This window comes from Tenrec ecaudatus, chromosome 4 (genome assembly GCF_050624435.1).
Source record: "Tenrec ecaudatus isolate mTenEca1 chromosome 4, mTenEca1.hap1, whole genome shotgun sequence".
Classification (NCBI taxonomy): Eukaryota; Metazoa; Chordata; class Mammalia; order Afrosoricida; family Tenrecidae; genus Tenrec; species Tenrec ecaudatus.
Genome location: NC_134533.1, coordinates 100389062 through 100398908, shown reverse-complemented (window position 1 = coordinate 100398908; position 9847 = coordinate 100389062).

Genomic DNA, 9847 nt, shown 5'->3' with positions numbered 1-9847 from the left:
TATTCCTATAACAGAGAGCATCCTCCAAACTGGGATCAGGGTCACAGCCATGGAATCCAGACTGATGATACATCACATGAGGAATTTGGGCTAGAAGGGCCATATGAACTATGTCACAGCTCCCTTATATAAATTCTACCTTGGGTCGTGGAAAAAATCATGGGTAAACTTACATTTTTTTTTGCATTTCAAGTTTTTATGTCCTCATAAAATCTTTGCCAAACCCCAAACTCCTAAGAACCTCTCTTCTACTTTCTTGTAGTAATTTTATAGTTTATAATTTTGAGTTAAGTTCTGCATCTGGAAAGAGGTAAGGATTAAGATTCTTTTTAAAAATACATTAAGGGCTAATTGTCTAACACACTTCACTAAAAAAGATGGTCCTTCTTTAATTAACAACTTTGTCAAAAATCTATTGCATTTGTATGTTTATTTCTGGATTTCTAGTCTGTTCCAAAGATCTTTCTACTTTATGCTAAGCTTTAACAGATTGGTTTGATTATTTTCACTTTATAAAATGAACACTTAAATCATGTAAGTTTTCCACCTTTGATATTGCATTCTTTTTAATATCCTTGAGCCCGCTATATGTCCTTTACTTTTTAATAAAAGCTTGAAATCATTGTTGAAAATTGCTACTCTAAAAAAACCTGTTGACGCTGCGATTAACACTCCATTGAATCTCTCAGCTAATTTGGAAAGAGTTGCCATTTCAGCAATATTAAATCTTCCAATTCATATGGCCCTATTTATTTGGATTTTCTTCAATTAGTCTGAAGAAGATTTTATAGTATTTGTTGAGCATATTTGGTACATCTTTTATCTCCGAACAGGCTAACTAAAGATCATGTGGACCAGACCCCATTCAGTTATCAGCTAGGCAAGAGTATGCATCTAGATATACCATGGATTGACAGAAAAAGAATCAATATTAGAATAAATATAGCCAAAATGTTCATTAGAAGCAAGGAGGGGGACAATTCAATTCCACTTCTTTAGGGAAATCATAAGGAAAGGCCAATCCCTTGGAAAAGACGTCATGGTTGGAAAAGTAGGAGATTAGTGAAAATGAGGCAAACTGTCAAGGAGATAAATTGACACTATCATCAAACAATGAGCTTAAACATGCCTATGCAAAGTAGTTTGTTGTTGGGTGCTGTCAAGTTGACTACAATTGTACAATGGCGACAATCCAGAGCAAAAACAGTCATGTGAGGTTTTCTATCCTGTAATCTTTATGAGAGCAGATCCCTGATGGTTTCACCCACACACTGGTTGCTGGAGTCAAATAACCAACCTTTGTGTTAGCAGCCCAGAATTTGTTCTGTTATCCGAAAGGCAGTCAGGAGCCAAAATTAGCTTGAGTGGCAACTAACAACACTTATTGAGCAGTCTGAAGCTATAATGACGTGTGTGTGTGTGTGTGTGTGTGTGTGTGTGTGTGTGTGTCCGGGGGTGGGGGACCACATTGAAAGAGATAGATAGATAGATAGATAGATAGATAGATAGATAGATAGATAGATAGATAGATAGATAGATAGATAGATAGGGATGATAGGTAGATAGATGATAGATGGATAGATAGGTACATAGATAGATGATGGATGGATAGATGATGATGATGATGATGATGATGATGATGATGATGATGATGATGATAGATAGATAGATGATAGATGGATGATAGATGACGATCTCAGTGCTGCTGTCACTGAACTACCCAGGTGGATGGCTTTAACAAACAGAAATTTCTTTTCTCACTTTGTTGCTGTCATTAGATGCTGTCAAGACAGTTCCAACCTCTAGTGACACCATGTTCAACAGAATGAAACTGCCCAGTCCTGTGCCATCCTCCCCAGTTGTTCTTTGCTTGAGCACATCGTTGCAGTCACGTGTCAATCCATCTCATTGAGGCCCTTCCTCCTGTTTGCTGCCCCTCCACGTTACTGAGCATGATGTCCTTCTCCAGGGATTGGTGTCACCTAACAGCATGTCCAAAGTATGTGAGACAAAGTCTCACTGTTCTTGCTTCTAAGGAACATTCTGATTGTATTTCTTCCAAGACAGATCTGTTTGTTTTTTTGACAGTCTATGGTACTTTCTATATTCTTTGGTAATTGAAAATAGTTCAAATGCATACATTTTTCTTCAGTCTTTCTTACACAGTGTCCAACTTTCACACACATAGGAGGCAATTGAAAATACCATAATTTGGGTCAGGCATAATTTATTCCTCAAAGTAACATCCTTGATTTTCAACAATTTACAGAGATCTTGTGCAGCAGATTTACCCAATGCAGTGCATTGTTTGATCTTTTACCTGTTTCTTCCATGAACACTGACTGTGGATCTGAACAAGAACTCCTTGATAACTTCAATCTTTACTTTGTTTATCATAATGTTACTTGTTGGTCCTGTTGTGAGGGTTTGGTCTTCTTTACACTGAGTTCTAATCCATGCTGAAAAGTGTAATCCATGACCTTCATCAGCAAGTGCTTCAAACCCCCTCACGCTCAGAAAGCAAGGACATGTCATCTGTTTATCTCTGGTTGCTAACACACTTTCCTCCACACCTGATGCTGTGTTCTTCTTCATATAATCCAATTTCTCTGGTTATTTGGTCAGCATACAGATGAATAAATATTATGAGCGGGTATAACCCTGATACGCACCTTTCCTGATTTTAAACTATGCTGTAGTTCCATGTTTAGTTTGTACAGCTTCCTCTTGACCCATGTACAGATTCCCCATGAACACAATGACATGTCGGAATTCCCATTCTTCTCAAGACTAATCATACTTTTTATAATCCATTCAGTCAAATGCCTTTGTATAGTCAGTGGAGAACAAGTAAACATTTTTTCAGTGTATGCAGTTATACCTCTGAATTAGAGTGCCAACCCCAGAAAGAGGCTTTCTCCCTCTTTGTTAGATGTATGTTAAGGAACATGCATCCTTTCAGAGTCTCCGAGCTTGGCATCTCTTGGGGTTCTCTATATGTCTTAGCATCGATCTTCCTTTGGATATAGGAGAGTCTCAGCACAGGGACTCTGGGTCCAAAGGATATGCTTCACTTCCAGTTCTTTCTTAATGGTAGTCCACTCCCCACTTCTCTGTTCATTTCTTTTCCTTGCTGTCTCCTGCAAGATAACAAGATAAAGGATGATTCAGAGAATGCCCCATGGAAACTCCCTTAGATCACATAATGGCTGTAGCATCCAGCCTAATCCTTTTACAACTGATTAATTAATCACATCAAACTGTCAGATTATATCATGTGTCTAACTGCCAAGTTAACTAGGGTCATAGCCTAGAAAAATTGACACATATGTTGGAGGAGACACAATTCAATTTATGACAAAGGTTATTTAATACAATTATTTGCTAAGTGCTGGACCTTATCATATATTAGTGGTTATCCGTTGGCTGCTGACTGCAATGTCAGCAGTTTGAAACCACCAGCTGCTCGGTGGGAGAAAGATGGGGCTTTCTAATGCCGTGACGAGTGACAGTCCCAGAAACTCACAGGGACAGTTCGACCCTATCCCACAAGGTCTCTCTGAGTCAACATTGAGTAAATGACAGTGGGTGGAGGGAGTTTTAATTCAGGAATTGATCTGAAATCCTTATAAATGCAAATATAAGTCACTTTATGACTTGGTCATTTCACTTCAGTCTTTCCCCATCACTCAAAGCTCCCACTTTCCACCCTCTCCCTCACACACTATATTACAGTCATTTGTCCCCAAAGCCCTCTATACAATTAGTCCTTGTTGTGAAATCATCCTTTCCAAATGGAATTGCTCACACATATGGCATCTCATGGGACATTTAAGGGATTGCAATGAAATACCTTTATTCTTTAAATATGAAATGGCTGACAGAAGAACTAGAATAGGTTTTCTGTGATGAGATGTCTAACAACATCCCGATAACTTAGATAAGGCACTGTATCAGCTGCTGTACTACCATAGGACTCGGTCAGAATGAACACCTTGATGCTGTCGACGTCATCCGATGGAAAAGGTGCATTCCATTCTGGGTGGGGCTGTGCATTTCCTCAATGATCTCAGAAAGTTGAGCGTAACAATGGTTTGTAGGCACATTTCAAAGCCAGGGCTCACATGCTTGTTTTTCCATTCCAAACCTCTTTTATTTGTCACATTTATGTTATTTAATTCTTTATCTTGAATAGACCCTGTAAAACAGAAGGCAACCCATTCAATCCCAGCAGCTGATAAAGCCCGTGTATTCTTAACACAAGTAATAAGGTAACTTCTGTTTGGGCTATTTTGCTAGAAAAAGCAGTTTTTCTTTTACAGGATGTCATGCTCAGCTTTCTCAAGGTCATTGCCAGTTTGGGGCCTCATGAAAGACAGATGAGGGGAGGAAAGGAAAAACCCCACAAGGCGGTCAGATACCCACAACTTCAGCCTCATTTCAGAGACCCACAGCTTCATACCCAGAAGTGGTTTGGTGTATGGCTGGGTTTTCTGCAATAACACAAACTGTGCTGCAGCCACAGCCCCAGAGACATGTGGGTTTGCTTTCTGAGTTAGTCTGCAACAAGAGCGCCTATGCTGCACACACCAACCACAACCACAACCTCCAAAAACATGACTCTTCCCTCTAAGATTTTCATATTCATTAAATAGCACCAAAGAGAAAGGACTGTCCTATGGGTGTAATGCTTCAAAAGCCATCAGAGGGAGCAATCGCAGGCTGGCAAACCAGAAGCAGACCTCTATTGGCTAGCTCATGGAGCTCAAGTAGCTTCCTCCAGGCTTACTCTGAGCACTCAAGATCTGGTAAGCCCAGCGACCAGTCTCTCCTGGGGACAAAGGCTCTCTCTCTCCACACCCCCTGGGTTGTGGCAAACTCTGATTGCTTCCTGGGTAGAGCCGGGATTAATACATATGGCCTGGTAAGAATCAGACTCTCTTTGACAGGTCGCTAGATCAGGGACAAAGGAGGTTATCTTCTCGAATGCCTACAGTAAAGGAAAATTAGCTGTCCATGCCACACCAATGGGGTTGGAAAGGAATCAGGCACCCATCCCATTAGACACCAGTGGGAAACTCCAAACTGAACATGTGCAGACTAAGCCTCCTAGGCCCAGGTAAAACCAACTTAGGCACATCACCTAGGCCCAAGAAGGCCAGTAAGATAGGCCAATGCCTTCCACCACACCTCTCTAGCCAGAGGGGTTAAATGCACAGGCCACAAGCTCCTCAGCCCCTATGACTCTGCTCTTGTTCAGGCGCATACTGTAAGCAGAGGATGCAGTTCCTCACTCACACATTGATGGGACCCGCTCCGAGCCACCAGCTTTCTTGTCCCCACTGTGGGTTTGGGCTCCTGGTCCTGGGTGCTTCCCAAGTGATTTTTCAGCCGTGAGCCCCTGCGTGGTTTCTGTGTAGCCTTGTACACTTTCCACAAGCAGCGTGTGTTTCTGAGATTGTCAACCTGAAACTTCCCTTTCCTCCTAAAACTCGCATGGGTCACAAAGGTGCTTCTTTCCCGCGCCCTGCACCGAGGTAGCCCACCCTAGGACCCTACCATCTCTACTCCTCATATCCAAGATGCTACCTGCTGGTTGCTGTCCCTGCTTTCTGCACGCACGCCATCGAGTCTGTACAGATGCATAGTTACCCCCCCATGGGTTTCCAAGACTGTAAGTGTTTGCAGGGGGAGAAAGCCCAGTCTTTCTCTAGGGCAGCAGCTGGGGATTTTGAAATACTGACCAGGTCAATCGCCACTCAACGTGTAGCCACTATGCTGCCCAGACAGGGCTAAGTGTGGTCAACAGGGCTCTTTAATTGGTTACCAGTTTGACCATCCACAGCAAAAGCCATGACCTTGACTTGGCAATTCGAGACGTTCAGGCAATCTTCAGTCCAGGAGAGCGTGGGCTTCCTAAACAACAGGCGTCCCCAGAGTCCACCCTGTACCTGACTAGTTTGAGGCACGCCTCACGCTATCATTCCCATTACACCAACATTTGGGGGGGCCTTAACCTCCCTGGCAGTAATCCCGAGTGTGACTCAAGGTAAATGTTAACTGTGTATTAAAGTTTATCAAACCTGGAATATCTACTACAGAGATTAAAATGAGTAATGTCTTAAGAATTACAGGCCTACAATATAAAACAACAAATTTTATGCAAAACAATGTATGGCTTTGGGTACAAAATTGCTGACATAATTAGACTGCCAGGGAGGTTAAAGGGAAGGATATTGGCCAGGTTCTCAGCCTTGACGTGTTTCTGTAGAAATGACTTTAATAATTATAACACACCACATATCACAATAACACAAGAGCAGAAACTGCTGTTTAGCATGCTATAATAAATCAATTGATAATACGAACCAAAATTATTAGTTCACCAAGTAGGACAAACTCACAAAACGCTGCTATTTCCCATCTGCATTGAAACGGTATTGTTATTTATAAAGGTGCGAAATGCACCACGGCAGTGTATTGGGCTGCTAAATAAATGGCTGATCTTCATAGCCAGAGGCCAGAAGTGACTCAGGAGAACCTTCAGCCTCTGACAATGAAAACATCAAACTCAAACAGAGAGAGAGTTCTATTCTCATTTTACACTGGAGGAGACAAGGCTCAGAGGGATTTCACAATTTGTCCACAGCCACAAATCAAGTCAGTGTTTGCTCTATAGACCATGTCTCCGCGCTCCACTTTCCTGCCTCTCTTGGGACGAGGAATTGAGCCCAAGGAGAAGCAGTCCCCCGAGAACCCTCTGGGGTATTATCTCATGCAGAAGTCAGCAAAGACAATGAAACAGGGGCAGCCATGCATGTTCATTTAGGAAGGGAAGTCAGAGCCGAGTGAGAGGGCTTTGAGTGCCACTAGGACTTTACACTTGATTTGTTAGGAAATAGGAAGCCAGAGGCTTCTCAGGGGGAAAGGGGCACAATCAGATACCTGGCTTAGAAATCTGATGTTGGTTACCAATTAGGAGGTTATTGTAAGAATTTGATACATTAAGAGAGAGGCCGACAGGCACTATGAAGGCAATGAAGTTCAGGTGACTTGGCGATGTGAGCGAAAGGGTTTTTCCTTATTCATCCACTTTTATCCAAGGCTGGCAATTTGTACGTCTTTAGCACATTTTTGCTGAAGGAAAGGAGCCCTGGTCAGGGTGTAGCTTACATGTGGGCAGGCAAGTGCATCTGGTTGGGTATTGGTTTGTCGACAGAAGGAAGCTATCTGGAAATAATAAGATGTATGATAAACCATACTGAAACCTAAACAAACGCACTGCCATCAAATTAATCCCAACTCATCGTGGCCCTCTATTGGACAGAGCAGTACTGCGCCCTAAGGTTTCTGTCAACCCTTACCGGAGCACCAGCCTCGCCTTTCTGCTGCAGAACGGCTGCTGGGCATGAACTGCTATCCTGTGCTTAGCAGCCTAATGCCTAACCCACTGTGCCATGAGGACTCCTTCTGGTAAACTACAGCATGGGATCATTGAAACCATTTCCTACATCACTATGAGGAAAATTTTTTTCAATTTCCAGCATTGATCAGGCTTTTAAATGTATAGCCAAATGTCAAATGCAAAAGACATTAATTTGTCTGAGAAGCAAAGTGTGATTTTTGAAAGCATCCTGTGAATTCTTCACCTCTCTTGTTTCTTTCAAGACATGCCACTCACCTGCCAGTCCCTCCTTTGGCTTCTAATGATTTTGGTGGACGCAATAACCACCACTTTTACCTTAACCTCCAACTCAAATTCCACGAAGACCGAACCTACAGAGAAAAAATAAAAACAAAAACAGGGGGCTGGGTGGGATGATGTTTTCCTATGAAATTCCCTAGCAGCCGTCCCCACCTGGATGGCAGCAGGACGTAATGGGTGCCACGATCCACTGGCATCAGGAAAGCTGAAATTGCCACCTGGAAAATGTAGTTGGGTGAGCACAAATAAATCCCTCAGGTCCCCACTCTGTGAAGTGGAGGTGGCCATCCCACCCCGGAGAGCTGTTGAGTGAACAGAAGCGGTAGATTCTGTGCGTGTAACAAGCAGCACTTGCATTCTCCCTCAGCGCTCTCCACCAACTAAGGCACGTGGTCCTAGGGAAGTGCTGTGCTTTCCCCATTTTTTTTCAGGTTAAACATGCCTGATTAAAAGATGACGTCAGGGTGAACCCAGAGAGACGAAACCCTCTGCCATGGTTTGATGACTATTTGTGGTATGGATTGAACTGTGTTCCCCTAGAAGATAGGCGGAGGTCCTGGCCCCCTGCCTCCAGATGTGCCCTTCTTGGGCAAATGCCGTCTCTCTCTGAAGATACTGTCCACAAATCATACCAGTCCTAATCCCTTCTGACTGGTATTTTACAACTGAGAAGAATAGATTTGGAGAGAGTTACACAAAGATGGAGAAGTGGAAATGCCCTGGGAAATCTATCTTTGCGCAACAAAGAAATGCCCAGTATGATTGATAACCACTGGGAACTGGGAAAGAAGCATGAGTGATCATAGGGAGTGAACTGGGGATGATGCTCATGTGAACCATTACCCTACTGTGATAGATAGGTTTATTGTGCCAACCTGACCAGTAGGGACATGTGGGATTAATCAGGTCACAGGTTGGTTGGAGGGCAAAGAGATAAATGTCTCTGCAGGGCCTGCCCCCCTCTCTTGCTTTCTGGTGATTGGAGCCTGCTGGAGCATGCATGCTGCTACTTTAGACAGTTTTCTGCCTCATCCTGTGAGTTCCACTACCTGTAGGCCAGGCCAACCCATGAATCCTGTAGCTAGAGCTGGAGACTCCTTCAAAACCAGCTTTGTCACCCTGCTGGTGCGTACCTAACCTGAGCTTGAGACTGGTGGATCCTGCCACCTTGCATTGCTTGTATTCAGTAACTCATCCAGCTGTGCTTTGCTAAGCTCCCGAACTACTGACTGCTGATGACCCACCCTGCTGCTTGCTGCCTGTGGCCAGACTCTGCCTGCCTTGCCCAATGGAGGACTCTGCTGTCCACTTCCTTGACCTTGGACCCAGCAGCCCACGTGAGTTGAAGGACTTCCAGTATACTAACTAACTGTTCCACGGAAGTGAGTTGAACTAAACCCTCTGTACTGCTGTGTGGACTAATTAGCTATAATATTCCATATATATATATATATATATATATATATATATATATATATATATATATATATATATATATATAAATCATAAGTGTCCTGGTTTTGTTTCTCTAGAGAACCCTGTCTAACATACTCACAGACTTGGTATTAAACCTATTCCTAAAATCCTGGGTTGGCATCTTCAGATCAACTTTGTGGGTGTGTCCAGTGACTCATCCATGCCCTCCTCTCTCCGCTGAAAGGCAAACCTCTCGTTGCCATCCGGTTAGTGCTGACTCATAGAACCCCCCTTCCTGGAACCCCCCCCCCCCCCTGCCACCGGGTTTCTGAGACTGTCACTGTTCACAACAGTGGAAAGCCCAGCCTTTCTTCCCCAGAGCTACTGGTAGTTTCAAACTGCTGACCGTGCCGCTCGATGGCAACCCCATACATAAGCACTACACCACCCTTAAAACCAAGTCATGTTTGAACAAGGGCCAAAGACAGAGGAGGACAGAAGGGGATAAAGAAAGATGCACTGAAAACATGGCCGGTAGTCACCTAGGCCAGAGGGATATGCCCTGACCAGGTCAGCTTTCCATGTAGATGTACATTCTCCTCCATACTCCTTCTGGATTCGGATGACCGGCAATCTACCCCAGTGATTCTGCTGCCCCTGTCTTTTAAGGCAGGCTCCCCGATCATTGAGAAGGGGCTCTAGGAAATCAGACAACACAAAAGGTCC